General features: G+C 40.4%; 1 protein-coding gene across 5 annotated transcripts in view; it reads right to left on the bottom strand.

Moving 5' to 3' along the window:
- Nucleotides 1–17,210, bottom strand: part of PANK1 (pantothenate kinase 1) — a 110,443-nt gene that overhangs the window by 81,408 nt on the left and 11,825 nt on the right. For all 5 annotated transcript variants that reach the window (XM_081555759.1, XM_081555722.1, XM_081555732.1 and 2 more), the window contains exon 3: nucleotides 7,514–7,654. The gene's annotated coding sequence lies outside the window, so the exon portion shown is untranslated. The remainder of the gene's footprint in view (nucleotides 1–7,513; nucleotides 7,655–17,210) is intronic.

The raw sequence follows: 17,210 nt of genomic DNA, 5'->3' as shown, positions 1-17,210 counted from the left end.
TTCTGTCTCTAAGAGGCTGCTCTATTCTTTGTCCAGATGGTGCCAGGCTCAGTGGTGCCAGATCTGAGAACTATTCACACCCTAGATAGCATACATTTGTATATTCATTATGACAACTTTCTGGCAAATGAAAGGAAAATGTTTTGTGCTAACAAAAACAAAGTATTGTGAGTTTATCATGATATGAGATACAGTGTCTTGGGAAGGGTATTTTTTGTTCTAATTCACAGTGTGCGTTAGCAGTGGTCCTGCAGTCTGTTTCCTTCAAAGTCACCACCAGGGTACAGCCTCTCCTCGTCCAGATTAGATCTAGTTATAGGCCATCTCCTGGCGGAGGGATATCCCCTTTCCTTATCTCTCCTTCAGCTGCAAAACTGAACCTTCTCTCAGATTTTCAAATATCCTGAGGTGTGACATCCTCAGTTGGCAGCCGGTAGGCTACACTGATCAGCCAATGTGTAAAGAGGAGATGCAGACCTCGGGGCTGTAAGATGAAGAGCTGATTCCCCCATAGGTTCCCCAACAGTAGAGGAGAGTTGTATCAGTTAGGATGCTTAGGGCTGCAAATAACTGAAAAATCCAGTGGAGGCTAGCTTACACACGAAGAAATTTACTAACAGGCAGTCCAGAGCTCCAAGGGCTGCAGGTCCACTGCCATAAGGACTTCCCTCCATTTCTTTGATACTCTCCTGGTTCAGTCTTCCTTTGTGTATCAGTTTTGTCTCTAGATTAGAGTCCTCACTGTGAATAAATGGCCTACAAGAGCAAATGGGGACACACATTTCTTTGTTCATGTTCTACAGGAGAAAAAACCCCTTTCACCCATTGTACCACAGAAACCTTTCCCTTCAGTCTGACTGAGGGGGTCAACTGACATCACAGGTTCCACTCCTCTGCCAATTACACTCCCCAAGGGAGCTGTGCCATGAATGACTGAAGCCTGGGCTCCTAAACCATTCAATGGCAAGGTGGTGAGATTACCACGAGTGGTTCAGAGTAAGCAAGACACACTCCCAAAGCTGGGAATGAGGTTCAGTTCCTTTGAGTACTGGGCCTCCGGAAGAAAAATCGGACACTTGAACAAAAATCAGGGCTTTGTCAGGGAAAGGAATGGGAACAATTGACGTTGTTAAGCGAATTCCTACCCCCTGTGAATCAAGAGTGTTGGTCCAGCCTGACCCTCTACAAATAGGACGTTTCTTTGTATACCTTCTTTCTTTTTAAATGGATTATACTACTATGGAAAATAATATGGAGGTTCCTCAAAATATTAAAAACAGAACCATCACATGATCCAGAAATCCCACTGCTGGGTGTACATCCAAAGAAATGGAATGCAGGATCTCAAAGAGAGATTTTCACACCCATGTTCCTGACACCACTGCTCACAATAACCAAGAGGTAGAAGCAACACAAATGTCCACCCCCAGATGAATGGCTAAACAAAATCTGGTTTACAGGAGTATTATTATCTGTCCTTAAAAAAGAAGAAAATTCTATTACAAGCTACAACATGGATGAACCTTGAGGACATTCTGCTAAGTAAAATAAGCCAGTCACAAAACAACAAATGTTGTATGTATCACAAATGACCATTACATTACAAACATTACATGAATCACAAATGACCATTACATTGTGGGTTGTGATGACACTGCATAAATGTTAATAATTTTCTCTTCTATCACATTTCATCTAACTTTAAAAATCCTTTTCATGCTTTATATTAAAAATTTATTTACATTTCTTGCTCTATTTCATAATATCTGAGCTAGGTTCATCTTAGAATGACTCTTCCAATTTTGTGGAAAATTGGTTACTTTATTTTCAGGAAGGAACAATTAGAACTGGACATGGAACAACAGACCGGTTCCAAATAGGAAAAGGAGTACGTCAAGGCTGTATATTGTCACCCTGCTTATTTAACTTATATGCAGAGTACATCATGAGAAATGCTGGGCTGGAAGAAGCACAAGCTGGAATCAGGATTGCCGGGAGAAATCAATAACCTCAGATATGCAGATGACACCACCCTTATGGCAGAAAATGAAGAGGAACTGAAAAGCTTCTTGATGAAAGTGAAAGAGGAGAGTGAAAAAGTTGGCTTAAAGCTCAACATTCAGAAAAGATCACGGCATCTGGTCCCATCACTTCATGGAAAATAGATGGGGAAACGGTGGAAACAGTGTCAGACTTTATTTTTGGGGGCTCCAAAATCACTGCAGTATGGATGTGAGAGTTGGACTATAAAGAAAGCTGAGTGCAGAAGAATTGATGCTTTTGAACTGTGGTGTTGGAGAAGACTCTTGAGAGTCCCTTGGACTGCAGGGAGAGCAAACCAGTCCATCCTAAAGGAGATCAGTCCTGGGTGTTCATTGGAAGGACTGATGTTGAACTGAAACTCCAATACTTTGGCCACTTCATGCAAAGAGATGACTCATTGGAAGAGACCCTGATGCTGGGAAGGATTGGGGGCAGAAGGAGAAGGGGACAACAGAGGATGAGATGGCCGGCTGGCATCACCGACTCGATGGACATGAGTTTGGGTAAACTCCGGGAGTTGGTGATGGACAGGGAAGCCTGCTGTGCTGCGATTCATGTGGTCGCAGAGTCGGACATGACTGAGCGACTGAACTGAACTGATATTTCTTTTATTTAGAGGATAATTACTTTACAATATTGTGATGATTTTTGTCATACATCAGCAAGAATTGCCATTAGGTATACATATGTCCTCTCCGTCTTGAACCTCCCTTCCACCCCTTAGGTTTTTATAGAACACTAGCTTTCGGTTCCCTGCATCATACATGGAACTCCCACTGGCTCTCTGTTTTACATGTGGTAATGTATATGTAGATATTTATCCTGTGGCATCCAGAAACCCTTAGCCACATTTGAGAGGAAAGGTATGGAACCCGGAGGAATGGGTTTTCTGGAAGACAATCTGTCTAGTTAAGTGAATCGTAATGTAGTCACATACATGACAGACTATTAGCCATTAAAAAGGCTTATGAAGAGTATAATTTTTAAATGGGGGAAATTCTTATTTTACAATAATAAGTAAAAAAGACAAAAGAGAAGTCAATGCTGACCATGACTATAAAAGAAAGAAGTAACAGGAATAACATTGGGAATTTGAAACAGATATACAGGAAAATACCCCAAAAGAAACTGATGGAAATGTTAGCAGTGGTAGTCTTTGGGTGGTAGGTTTCCAGGAAAGTTTTTCTTTGAACTTTCAATTTTCTTGTTTGTTTTTTCCCCTAATTTATGACATGTGTAGAATGTTTAGTAAGGAAAAAGTGAACTGGGGTAAACATAAAAATTGTGTCTCTAAGGGACTCACTTATAAAAACATAAACATTATGACCACTATTCTGGCTGTTCAGAGAAATTACACTACCACCCACACCCTCGCTTTTTTATTTTTAATGTGTTTTTGACAGTTGAGGTCAACATAAAACTACTACTGTAAACATAAAAATAACAATAGGTCCAAAATTAGGTGGCTCAGCTTTCTCTGTGATTTAACTTCTTGGCCATTTAAAGTTTTATCTCTGAGTAACAACAAACTATTCCTATTAGCATTGAAAGTAAATTAATTCAGAACAAAATGCAATTCTTGGTTGTCTGAAAAGGGATTAAAAGTCTTCCATACAAAAATATAAAATTGTTCAAAGGGATATAATTTCAAAGTCTGAAAGCTGCACATTTATGTAGAAACAGGTCATTTTGTTTTAACTCTCCCTTACGTAACTCATATACTAAAATTTGAGAAGGAGGCTGAGTTTGTTCCATGTAAGTGCTCTTTAATAGTGTTGTCATTCTGTTTCTTCTAAGTACAGCTTTACATAAGCATCCCCATGTGGAAATTCCAAGGTCAGAATAATTTAGATTCTCTCCTGGGGACACACTGTGTTTGTCTCGTGTAAGATGATGGAATGTCCCCGTAGTGAGATGGCTTTGGGTTCGGACTGCAGACTCTGCTAAGACTCAAGTCCCTGGATGTGGTCCAGTCATGATCTCCATCAGTGTGGTCACAGCGCTGCTCTAAGCTGGCATTTGCAGCTGCTGCTCTCCCCTGCCCTGGGCACCTCCCCTGCACAGACTGCAACTTGGTCCATCCAGGCATGTTCTAGTCAGCTGGTGTTGGTCTGTATCTTACTACTGTGGGCCTTTGGGTTAATCGGTGACTTACTTTTTGTGGCAGGAAAACTTATTGAGAATCAGTTTTTTTATATTCTCCAGACCCCATGCTCACCATCCCCTTTCTCAGCAGAAGACTCTTGGTATTTTCCTGCCTTGGGGTTTTTTTGCACAAGGAAAGACATTGCCATGGACCACTTTTTGCTTTGTTAAAGTTCAAACTCGGCTAGCTTCTCCTATGCATTCTTAGAAAGAGAGGAGAAAGGGAGACTCTTTGAGGGAAGCAAGAAGGAAAAGACAACTATACCTGTCACTAAAAAAGGGGAGGCCTGGGAGGGAGAGGAGCCCAGAGATTTGAGTAGCTAGAGGAGGATGCTAGTGCCTAGAGAGGAAAGGTGTATGGTGAGGTGTACCTTGACCTACCCCAGCCCCTCAAAGATCCTTGACATCGCAGGTCACACAGAAGACATGGCACGTCTCATTTCAGAGGAAATTTCCTAGTACAGAGAATGGGCATCCAGCAGGTAATCATGCAGTTGGATAAGAAAGGACAGGGGCGGGCCCCCTCCATGCTTTAGCACACTGGGCAAGAACCAGAATCCTGAGTCAAGTCCCATGAAGGAAGCCCTCAAATGGCTAAGATGTCATTTCTTGCCATTCCAGTGGAACCATGTTAGGAGTTAGATTTAATTAAATTTTAGAGAATAAAATAACTGGACATTTCTTACTCATTTGAATTTGTGTATATTTCTGCTTTGGCTGTTTGAACCTCTATTTCTTCATCATATCCTAGAGATCAAACACTTGCCTCATAGCATCACTGTAAGGATTAAGTTAGGTTAAGATGGGAGGACCTGGGAAGGCAGTCGGCCATACTAACCAGGTAGTTGGTTGCTATTGATTCTCTAAAAAAAAACTTTTTTCCTTCTGTTCAAGATGGGACTGCCAGAATGAATGGCAGAAGCTGGTATCAGGACCTATGGAAGGCTTTGGGTTAGGTAAGGCAGAGGGGCACTGATTTTAATAGTAATAATAATGATCGCTACGTTTTTTTGGTCTGTTAATTGGGGACTTTATAATATTGAGGTTTAAGTTGATTTGGGCTTTCCTGGTGGCTCAGTTGTAAAGAATCTGCCTGCCAATGCAGGAGATGCAGGAGACTCAAGTTTGATCACTGGAGCAGGAAGATTCCCTGGAGAAGGAAGTGGCAACCCACTCCAGTATCCTTGCCTGGGAAATCCCATGGACAGAGGAGCCTGGCAGGCTACAGTTTGTAGGGTCACAGAGTCAGATACGACTGAGCACACACGCATGCATGTAAGTTGATTTACAATATTTTCTTTCAGGTATACAGTACCTGAATTCACAATTTTAAATTCACAATTAAAAATTCACAATTTTGAAAGATTATAATCCATTTATACTTATTATAAAATATTGGCTATATTCCCTGTGCTGTATAATATGCCCTTGTAGCTTCTTTTATGTATAGCAGTTTATATCTCTTTGTATCTCTTAGTACCCTAACCCTGTTCTCTGTAACTGTCTTTTTTTTTGTTGTTATATTCACTAGTCTCATTTTTCAGATTCCACATATAAGTAATAATATAAAATACCTGTCTTTCTCTGTCTGACTTATTTCACTAAGCCTAATGCCATTCAGGCCCATCTGCATGGTTGCAAATGGCAAAACTTCATTCTATTTTATGGTTGAGTAGTATTCCATTCCATCCACATATTGTATCCTTTTATTCATAATGATAGGCAGTATTTATTAAGAACCTGTTATGGATCAGACATTCCTGGACTATAAATCTTGTCAGAGGTTTTTCACCTGTTCTGCAGAGTTCTAAGATCCCATGGAGGGTCTCAGTAGCTGCAGTGAAGGGTCAAAAGGAGACCAATGAGTTCACATACAGGGCTGCTTCTTTGGCTTCAACTAGATCAGTTTTGCATTTACCTGCTTAATACATTGATCCTCTACATGAGATTTCATTTGAAAAGTAGTATGTCTTTTAAAAATGTTGGAAAACTTCTACAGAAATATTGGATCAAGATGGCAGTCCAAACACAAACATGCTCATCCAGGCTTCCTCCCCTGATCTAAACCCTAAAACTAACCTAAAGGATATATAGCTATAGATACCTATAAATATAGATTCTATATGTCTCTAGATATATAGATATTTGAAGATCATGTTGACTTGCAAGAAGAATTGCTCTAAATGGATCAAACATTCTGCAAGAACTGCTGAAACACAGAAAGTAGAACTGGGAAAACACTGAAGAGGGACACACTGTCCAACATTAAAGAAGAGGGCACCTGTAAATTGTGAGTCAGGCTTCAGTACTGCTCCAAGCTTAGGGAAAGGAGATACAGGGTCAGGAGGCAGTCCCAAACCAACATTTCTGGTGATTCTGGTAGCATTCCAGCAGTAGGAACAATCAGGCAGTTCCTCTTTTCTTCCTTCCACCTGTGCTACACAGCAAACAGCCAAAGTAATTCCGGTGGGACCTCTTGGGGATTATAAGCAGGGTAATAACCAAGAGATGTATGTACCCCAGAAGAAAGTTGGAGTTCCCATGCTCAGAAGACCAGCTACTGATCCACTTGATCTGGTGATATGTCCTTTCTCTATAACCATAGGAAGCAGAAACAATGAACAGATAAGCACCCAAACATACACGCAAGGCTAAGAGACAACTGAAAATGCAAACAGATGAACAACTGAGAATCACCAAATATTTGAAGAAAAACAAAGAGGTGTCCCAGAAGGAAAGAATGGAGGGAATAAAGGGAAAGAAATATTAAAAAACCAACAGAATAAAATAGCTCATTGTCAATGAAAGACATGACACCTCCAATGAAAGAGCCCATGAGTTCTGCTTAAAATGAATAGAAAAACAAAACCAAACCAAACCCAGATCACATCCGGACACTTGATGGTAACATTTCAGAAAACTAAGGATAGATGACAATTTAAAAATTATCCCTAGGTAAAGAAATTAGCAGCTAAAGTAAAGCATATTACTTGGGAGGAGAACATCATCTATTATTATAATTTTATAAAAATTATAGAAAACCCTGGCATAACATGGGAATAAAGTCCAAAAATAAAATCACACAAGGCCAGTTCCCAGCGTCTGGCTCACCATAACAACTCTAGTGTCATCTAGAGCTAGTTGTTCATCTGGCTTACATATCAGTGGGGTGTACTTTTAATCATGAGCCGGGCTGAGATTTCCATAATGGCACAGTTAACTCCAGGCCTCTTCCCATTAGCTCACACCTATTTCAATGACTCATTTTGAGACTGACATGGGTACCACTGAGGACACAGGGCCCACCCCTCACATCCCTACTTACCAAAATGGAGTTGCTGCTGTTTTTCTCTCCATGGAGACTCTCTTTCTCTTCCATGCCATGCCTTTCCTGCACAACATCAGCTCGTCCCAATCCAAGAACAGTGCTGAGTGGAGAATGGGAACCAATCTCCAGTCAGGTTACCTGTGAGTCCACACGAAGGTGAAGGTTACTATTCCTTATAAGAGCAGCTTGCAGAGAGGCAGGGCTGAGATAATGGGAAATGAAGGGGACCATTGTGATGGGGAAGCGGTGAGGACAATAGAGAAAGGAAGGCTGGTCTGGCAGAGCGGCTGCTGGATAATGTTTCCCCAGGGCCAGGGAATAGAGGTCCTGAAGTAAAAAGGATAATTGGAATGCAGTGTAGAAAATCAGATTTTGTCAGATCAAATAGGATTAATATGGGAAAATACAAGATAGTGTCAACTAAAGGTAATCTGGCTAAAAGAACCTGTGAACACAATCTGATCCCTGAAGGTGTGAGGGTGTGTTTTCTTTAAATCTGTTATATGCCTGCTACTGTACATGCTGAGGGCACTGCAGACAAGAGGAATGAATGGAAAGCCTGCAATTTGTACCCCCTGTAGGGCTTATAGATCAGCATCATAGATAGCTTTTGAAGTAAACAAAGGTTAAGAGTGATTGTCACTGGCTGTAATATTGTTCTTTTAGTGTCCCTAAGTCATGTTCAACTCTTTTGCAACCCCATAGACGGTAGCCTGCCAGGCTCCTCTGTCCATGGGATTTCCCCAGTAAGAATACCAGAGTAGGTTACCAGTTCCTTTTTCAGGGGATATTTCTGACCCAGTGATCGAACCTGCATCTCCTGCACTGGCAGGTGGATTCTTTACTGCTGAGCTACCTGGGAAGTGGTTGTAAAACTAGGAGTGAGTTAATTTTCTTCCTTATAAGTCATGCTTTCTACAATAGCTATGTATGCCTTTTATGAGAGAAAAGCAATGAATCTTATATTTTAAATACACAAACACTACAGAAAAATGAAAACAAAGGAGACTAGGCTATAGAGAATCAATTCACACTCATCAGGCTAACAGCAGCTTTATTTATAAAACACAATGCCAATTTTATTTATTCAGCCATGTCCAAGATCTTACGATAGCGGCCGAGGTTATACAGAGGGTTAGGATAAATCCTTGCTCACAAGGAAGATTAAATTATGGTTTATGTGGTACTTATGGAAGAGGGAGCGGAAAGAATGGTTAACAGATAAGCATGTATTAATAATTGTATTTCTTTCATGAATAAAATAAGGGCTAACTAGAGGTGTATGTATTTTATAAACGTGCACTGTAGCCTACTGTAGCATAACATTTTCTATTCTCTGATTTAGGAAATGCTTCTTAGATGAAAATTAGGGAGATAACTCCTAGTACATATTATCAGCAGTATATTTCCAAAGCGTCTATTAGGGTCATAAAATTGGAAGAATGCTTATTATTACCTTTGCTGTCAACTTATTAACTTCATGATTATTATTACCTTTGCTGTCAACTTATTAACTTCAATGCCAAAAAGACCTTGTCCAACATTTTACTCTTAAGAGCAGGGGAATGGAATAATAATAGTAATTACATTAAATGAGTGCTTACTATGTGCTATGCATTTCATGGAGTCTTTACAACATATCTCTAAGGTAAGAATTACAGGTCTACAATCTCTTATCCAAAAGCCTGGGGAAGAATGTGTTTTGGAAATTAGATTTTTGTTTCAATCTAAAAAGAAACGAATTCCGTGGAATATGGTATATACACTAGATTTTATAACACTACAAATGGGTGTGTAATGCATTAATACTTATGCAAAGAAATCTATGAAAATTCAAAGTGAAAAAAAGACCATAAAAAATATACCTTATTTATGTAAATAAATTAGCAAATTTGGGCATGTGGGATCTTAGTTCCCCAACCAGGGATTGAAACCGTGCCCCCTGCAGTGGGAGACTCTAAACCACCAGACTGCCAAGGAAGTCCCAAGTTTCTTTCTTTCCTTGCTTATGATAAAGCTTATTTCTAGGAAAGGTCTTAGCAATATTTAAAATCTATACTGATGAAAATAAACCTGTAACACATGCAACAAATATCACTTCTTGAAGAGATGATGCTGGTGTTACCATTGGCCGTGAAACCAGGTTGGAGCTGAACATCTGATGAGGATCCAGAAACAGAATCCTCAAGTGATTAAGTGTTACCAAACACAGAGAAACTTTCCTTTTTGAAGATTTTCCTCAGTGTTACTGGTCTCCCTAAACTCAGGCTTGTGTTTAAGCAGTTTCTGTTTTTAAAAATTTTTATTTATTCACTTTATTTTTGGCTGTGCTGAGTCTTTGTTGCTGCACAAGAACTTTCTCTAGCTGTGGCAAGCAGAGGCTACTCCCTAGATATGGTGTGCAGGCTTCTCATTGTGTCGGCTTCTCTTGTGAAGCACGGGTTCTAGGCAAGCAGGTTTCAGTAGCTGTGGCCGCATGAACTTAGTCGCCCCAAAGAATGTGGCATCTTCCTGGACTAGGGATCAAATTCATGTCCCTTGCACCAGCAGGTGGATTCTTAACCACTGGACCACAGGGGAACTCCAGCAGTTTCTATTTACATGAGTAAACAGTCATAATCTCTTGCTCACTGATAAACATACACTGTTCAAGGCTAGCAATTAATTGGTCACACATTTTCACCATTTGGTCTTTGGAGATTTTTTTCACCTGTGATCATGATGTCACTGTCAGTACTACTACTATCTTTGTACTGATCTGTACTTAACACTCTCTCAGCAATTTCCCCATCACTCAAAGAAAGCACATGCGGGCATCATTATGTGTTCAGCAACTCTTCAAAGTCTGCTTCTTTCAACTATATTTACACTTTCAGCTGATAAGTTTTTGGCAAAAGTAATGAGCTTTGCTATCATCTTCTAACCGGAGTCTCTAAATACCTCAAAATCCTTATCGGTCAGGTAATTTTCAAACATCATTGTGGCACAAAGTCTGTACCAAGTATTAGTTAGTGTTGATTTATTGACATCATTCTAAGCATTAGCAGTTGGGTTGGTGGCTCAGAGGGTAAAGAACTGCCTGCAATGCAGGAGACCTGAGTTCGATCCCTGGGTTGGGAAGATCCCCTGGAGAAGAAAATGGCAACCCACTCCAGCATTCTTGCCCAGAGAATCCCGACAGAAGGGCCTGGTAGGCTACAGTCTATGGGATCACAAAGAGTCGGACATTACTGAGTGACTAACACAAAGGGCATTCTCGAGACTAAATTCTTAAGAAAATCTTGGATTTTCAGGCTTCTGTTGACCAAAGCAAGAATGCTACTCAAAAAAAGGAAAGAAGCATTTATACTTGTTCTTCAAGGAGCATAGAATTCCCTGGTCACAGGGTTATATTATGGATGTCACACGGTTGGGGGGCGGGGAAGTAAGTGCCATAAACATTATTTTTCACAAGAAGTTCAGGAGGGGGATGTCCAGAACAGTTGTCTATGCACAGTAAAGTTATCCAATTGTCTTCCAGTCCAGCTTGCTTGCAATGAGTTCATGTTGCTGGCACAAAGTGCTAATGCAACCAATCTAAAAAGATTTCTCTTGTTACTGGTGCTTTCCTGTTTGCATAATACTGCAAAGGTAAATTGTGTACACCTTTTTTTTTTTTCTAAATGTATTCATTTGGCTGCACTAGGTCTTAGTTTTAGCACGTGGGATCTAACTCCTTGACCAGGGATCAAACCTGGGCCCCTTACACTGGAAGCCTAGAGTCATAGCTACCGGACCACCGGGGGAGTCCCTGTGCACACCTTTTAAACATCTTGGATACAGACTTTTCGCAATCACTGTCAGTTTTATCTTGTGTGTGTCTGCAGACTAAGCACACGCAAGAACAGTCAACCTTTGCTTAGCATCCTAGACGTCTTTTGGTGCCTTTTTGTCTGCCATTGTTAAGGTTTGTCTAGGAATGTAGTGCCAGTACAGAGCTGTAAATGTGTTCAGGGCTAATAATCTTGGCAAATTCATCAGTGTAATTTTCAGTGGTCATCAGCAGCTTCTTCACCACAGATTTTAAGATACTTGATACCACGATGCTTTTAAAATTTTTACAGCCAGTCTTCTGAATATTCACACTCACTCTCAATGTTCAGCTCTTCATGGTATAGCCTAGCTTGTTTTATGACCTACAAGGTAGTCAGTGGCATATCTTGACTTCTTTGTTGTTGAATCCATTCAGTTAACACACAGTCAAGATCCTTGTTTTTGGTCCTATGAAATGTTTTTCTATTTTTCACTAGCACTTTGTTATTACTGTCACTGTAAAATTTTAAGAACTTATCTTTCTGTCTGTACAAGTCATAAATGGTGATGATCCCCACACTGTATTCTTCAGTAAGGCATCTCACAGACACACCACCACCAAGCTTCTGCGGTAACTCCACTTTCTGAGCTATTGACAAAGACAGATGCTTCCTTTTCTCCTGTTACCCAGAGGCACGTCTTTAACTCTTTGGGTCATTTTCACTGTGCAATTAATCCTCAAGCCACCAAATGTCAGCAGAGAGCAGACATGAGTGGTGATATATATAATGGATATGAGTGCTGAGATAAAACTAAGGCTGCACAGCTGAGGTTTTGATGCCAAATAATCCTGGTGCCACACTTATAAAAATGCTTTTGGGTCTCAGACAGTTTTTTTTTGGTTCTGTATTTCGTCTATTTTGGTATTGCGGAGTAAAGACTGTGGACCTGTATTCAGTTCAGTTCAGTTCAGTCGCTCAGTCGTGTCTGACTCTTTGCGACCCCATGAATTGCAGCACACCAGGCCTCTCTGTCCATCACCAACTCCCGGAGACCACCCAAACCCATGTCCATAGAGTTGGTTATGCAATCCAACCATCTCATCCTCTGTCGTCCCCTTCTCCTCCTGCCCCCAATCCCACCCAGCATTAGGGTCTTTTCCAGTGAGTCAACCCTTCACATGAGGTGCCCAAAGTATTGGAGTTTCAGCTTCAACATCAGACCTTCCAATGAACACCCAGGATTGATCTCCTTTAGGATGGATTGATTGGATCTCCTTGCAGTCCAAGGGACTTTCAAGAGTCTTCTCCAACACCACAGTTCAAAAGCATCAATTCTTCGGCACTCAGCTTTCTTTCTTCACCGTCCAACTCTCACATCCATACATGACCACTGGAAAAACCATAGCCTTGACTAGACGGACTTTTGTTGGCAAAGTAACGTCTCTGCTTTTAAATATGCTATCTAGGTTGGCCATAACCTTCCTTCCAAGGAGTAAGCGTCTTTTAATTTCATGGCTGCAATCACCATCAGCAGTGATTTTGGAGCCCAAAAAAATAAAGTCTGACACTGTTTCCACTGTTTCCCCATCTATTTCCCATGAAGTGATGGGACCAGATGCCATGATCTGGGACCTGTATTAAAAATATCATTTTAATGGTGACAAGACTGAGGCTCAATTAGTAACTTACTTTTCTATTTCTTTTCCGTCTCCTAAACTTTGGCCACTTTATTGGACAAAGAAATTTTTTTTTTTTGGTATTGTCTGCCAACATGATTCGAGTTGGAATATTTTTAGCAAAGGAACCTAATACTCTGGGCTGTTTGACTGACACAGCCAATAGTTGAAGCCCGTGCTGGGCAGTGTGAAGATGCCTAGGCAAGAAGAGGCTGGATGTGCTAAATTTATAGTCATTGAATACAGATGTTTCTTTTTGTTCCAAATGATCTGTTTGGTACTTAATCTGTCTAGTTACTTACTGCCCCACAATGAGTAATCAGGACAAATGAGAGAAAACAGCTCATTTCGGATCTGTTTCAAATACTCTTACAAGTTTCCCATAAATATCCACTCATCTGAAAGGTTTTATTTTTTTTTTAAGATTCCCTAAATTATACATCCCAATGTGACTCAGAATTATTGTTCAACAAGTTTCAGAATTAAAAATGTATTTTAGACATTCTACTCAAATATTTCCTTTAACTTAGAAAGACTTCATTAGAATTTTGAATGCCTTTAAGAGCCTGCGGTTAGGGTCCTACATCAAATATTATTTTACGAGTTCTTTTTGGAGGACCAGTCTTTCTCCCTTAGTCTCATCATCCCCATATTTGTGTAGATCTTCATGGAACATCTATAATGAACTGGAGATTGTTGATTCAGGCCTAAATCTTTTTCTGTTTTCCCATTATGTGTGAGAGCAGTCCTTAGGACTGAGGGGTTTATAAAACTGTGTAAAGCACATTTCCTGTAATCCCAGAAGTTTAAAATCTAGTAAATAAAATATGAGAAATGTATAAAACCCAATGAAAATTCTCTTCCTCAGGAGAGGAAGGGATCACATTTGTTACAATCTAAACCACACTTATGTTATTTTTTCACACTGGTCTCTCCTGTAAGACTGCAATAATAACTACCATTTATTGGTCCCTTCTGTGCCCAACAGAAGCTGGCATTTAAAAAGTACCAGACTCAGAAATGTCCGTTGACCTTGCCAGTGTCACAAACTTCTAAGTGACAGAGTCTGGAATTGACCCTACTACTTGACTATAAAGCTCTATTTATTTTTCACTCTAACTTAAACAACACTCTTTCCTTTGCCTTCAGTATATATTCTGTGTTCCCACCTGTCTCTTCACTGTAGTCCATTCTCCTACTTTAGAAAAGAAAGGCATACCCTAACTTATCTGAAATCTTATGGTGTATTATCTCAGGAAGTAAAAATCTCCTGGTTGCCCAACAAAAGGACAATTCAAATGATTGGGAGACTTCACTGGAGACCCAATAGTTAAGACATTGTCTTCCAATGCAAGTGGTGCAGGTTTGATCAGGGAACTAAGATCCCATACACTTTGTGGCCAAAAGACTGAAACATAAAACAGAAGCAATATTGTAACAAATGCAATAAATACTTTAAAAATGGTCCATATTAAAAAAATCTTAAAATAAAATGATTGGGGAAGCTTCCTTGAATAATTAATCAAGGCACATAAAATCCTGCCTAACGCTTGTCTTTCTTATACATATTTCTGTTAAGAGAAAAATGTTGCTTTAGAACCAGCATATTTTGGCCAGTGTTGGGATACTTTGAATTAAAACAGAATAGGTATTGGGGGTGACTGTGTCTCTGCCCTTTATGGACTAGAATCAAAGAATGCAGTGCCCTTGAAAGTTCCGTGATAGTAAAGCAAAGACAGCTTAGATTTTTTTTTTTAAGGAAAGCAATTCGTTTCAGCTATTTAAAGAATACTTGTCATTAGCTAGAAAAAATTATAAGATTTTTCTCAGGTTAGTTGTCTGTCATCCAACAAGGGAGCTAAACCCTGTTTTATCAAATCAGATCATGAGATACTTATCCTGATTAAAGTCCATTTCCATTTTTAATATTTATTTGATTGTGCAAGGCCTTAGGTGTGGCTTACAGGAGCTTTAGTTGTGGCTTGTGGGACCTAGTTCCATGACCAGGGATTGAACCTGGGCCTCCTGCATTAGGAGTGCAGGGTCTTAGCCACTGCACAGGACAAACAGGAAAGTCCCCCATTTCCATTTGATTTCATCTTTTGAGTTATTTGCTGTTTACTATTTCCTAATAGCTTCCCAGGTGGCTCAGTGGCAAAGAATCCACCTGCCAATGCAGGAGACACAGGAGATGTGGGTTTGATCCCTGGGTCGGGAAGATCCCCTGGAGTAGGAAACAGCAACCCTAATAACAACATCTCCTAATAACAACAAGTGAATTTGCTAGCTGTTGGGCCAATTAGTTATTAGCTGTGTGACAGAGACTGGTTGTGTGCTTATCAATTGGGCTTCTTCCTGGGTGTGTCGGAAAACCACATTTCCCAATCTCCCCTGCAGTTAGACTGGGACCACATGCCTGGGTTCCTATCCCAGGACCATGAGCAGAAGTAATTGACACCACTTTCCAGGCCTAGTTATAAACTCTCTGGGCACCATTATTCAAGCTCTCTCTTCCCCTTCTGCTGGGCCCACGGAGGTCAAAACTGCAGATTACCAGATGAAAGGAACCAAGCCACTGTTCTGAGGACAGCTGCACAACAGTCACACTACTGTCACTGGGGCTATGATATGAATGACAAATAGTGTGGAGGTGTAATTTTTTTAAATAGCATCTAGCTTTAATTACCCTGATTAATATAAACAATGTATACTTTTATTACAGAGAAGTAAATGGCAACCCACTCCAATATTATTGCCTGGGAAATCCTGTGGACAGAGGAGCCTGGCAGGTTACAGACCATGGGAATGCTGAAGAGTTGGACACAACTTAGCGACTAAACAACTACTTACTTTTATTAAGCATATTGGATTTTGAATCAAGATTTCCTAAAGAATATCACACCTGTTCTCATAGGTCTTGATTTATATGTAACTTCTACTCTTCGCTGGATACTACATTGCATTTTAGAAAAGGCAGAGGAACCAGAGATCAAATTGCCAATATCCGCTGGATCATCGAAAAAGCAAGAGAGTTCCAGAAAAACATCTATTTCTGCTTTATTGACTATGCCAAAGCCTTTGACTCTGTGGATCACAATAAACTGTGGAAAATTCTGGAAGAGATGGGAATACCAGACCATCTGACCTGTCTCTTGAGAAACCTGTATGCAGGTCAGGAAGCAACAGTTAGAACTGGACATGGAACAACAGACTGGTTCCACATAGGAAAAGGAGTACGTCAAGGCTGTATATTGTCACCCTGCTTATTTAACTTATATGCAGAGTACATCATGAGAAATGCTGGGCTGCAAGAAACACAAGCTGGAATCAAGATTGCTGGGAGAAATATCAATAACCTCAGATATGCGGATGACACCACCCTTATGGCAGAAAGTGAAGAAGAACTAAAGAGCCTCTTGATGAAGGTGATAGAGGAGAGTGAAAAAGTTGGCTTAAAGCTCAACGTTCAGAAAACTAAGATCATGGCATCTGGTCCCATCACTTCATGGGAAATAGATGGGGAAACAGTGGAAACAGTGCCAGACTTTATTTTTTGGGGCTCCAAAATCACTGCTGATGGTGATTGCAGCCATGAAATTAAAAGACGCTTACTCCTTGGAAGGAAGGTTATGATCAACCTAGATAGCATGTTTAAAAGCAGAGACATTACTTTGCCAACAAAAGTCCGTCTAGTCAAGGCTATGGTTTTTCCAGTGGTCATGTATGGATGTGAGAGTTGGATGGTGAAGAAAGCTGAGTGCCAAAGAATTGATGCTTTTGAACTGTGGTGTTGGAGAAGACTCTTGAGAGTACCTTGGACTGCAAGGAGATCCAATCAATCCATCCTAAAAGAGCTCAATCCTGGGTGTTCATTGGAGGCTCTGATGTTGAAGCTGAAACTCCAATACTTTGGGCACCTCATGCGAAGGGTTGACTCATTGGAAAAGGCCCTAATGCTGGGTAGGATTGGGGGCGGGAGGAGAAGGGGACGACAGAGGATGAGATGGTTGGATGGCATCACTGACTCGATGGACATGGGTTTGGGTGGACTCCAGGAGTTGGTGATGGACAGAGAGGCCTGGTGTGCTGCAATTCATGGGGTCGCAAAGAGTTGGACACAACTGAGTGACTGAACTGAACTGAACATTGCATTATTGCAAATTAAGAAATGAAAAATGTATTGCTTTGTTTCAGTTAAGTAATGTAAAATTACTTATATTAGAG

This window comes from Giraffa tippelskirchi, chromosome 2 (genome assembly GCF_054371585.1).
Source record: "Giraffa tippelskirchi isolate mGirTip1 chromosome 2, T2T-mGirTip1v1.2.pri, whole genome shotgun sequence".
Classification (NCBI taxonomy): Eukaryota; Metazoa; Chordata; class Mammalia; order Artiodactyla; family Giraffidae; genus Giraffa; species Giraffa tippelskirchi.
The sequence above is the reverse complement of the archived record's forward strand: the minus strand, read 5'-3'. Positions and strand labels throughout refer to the sequence as shown.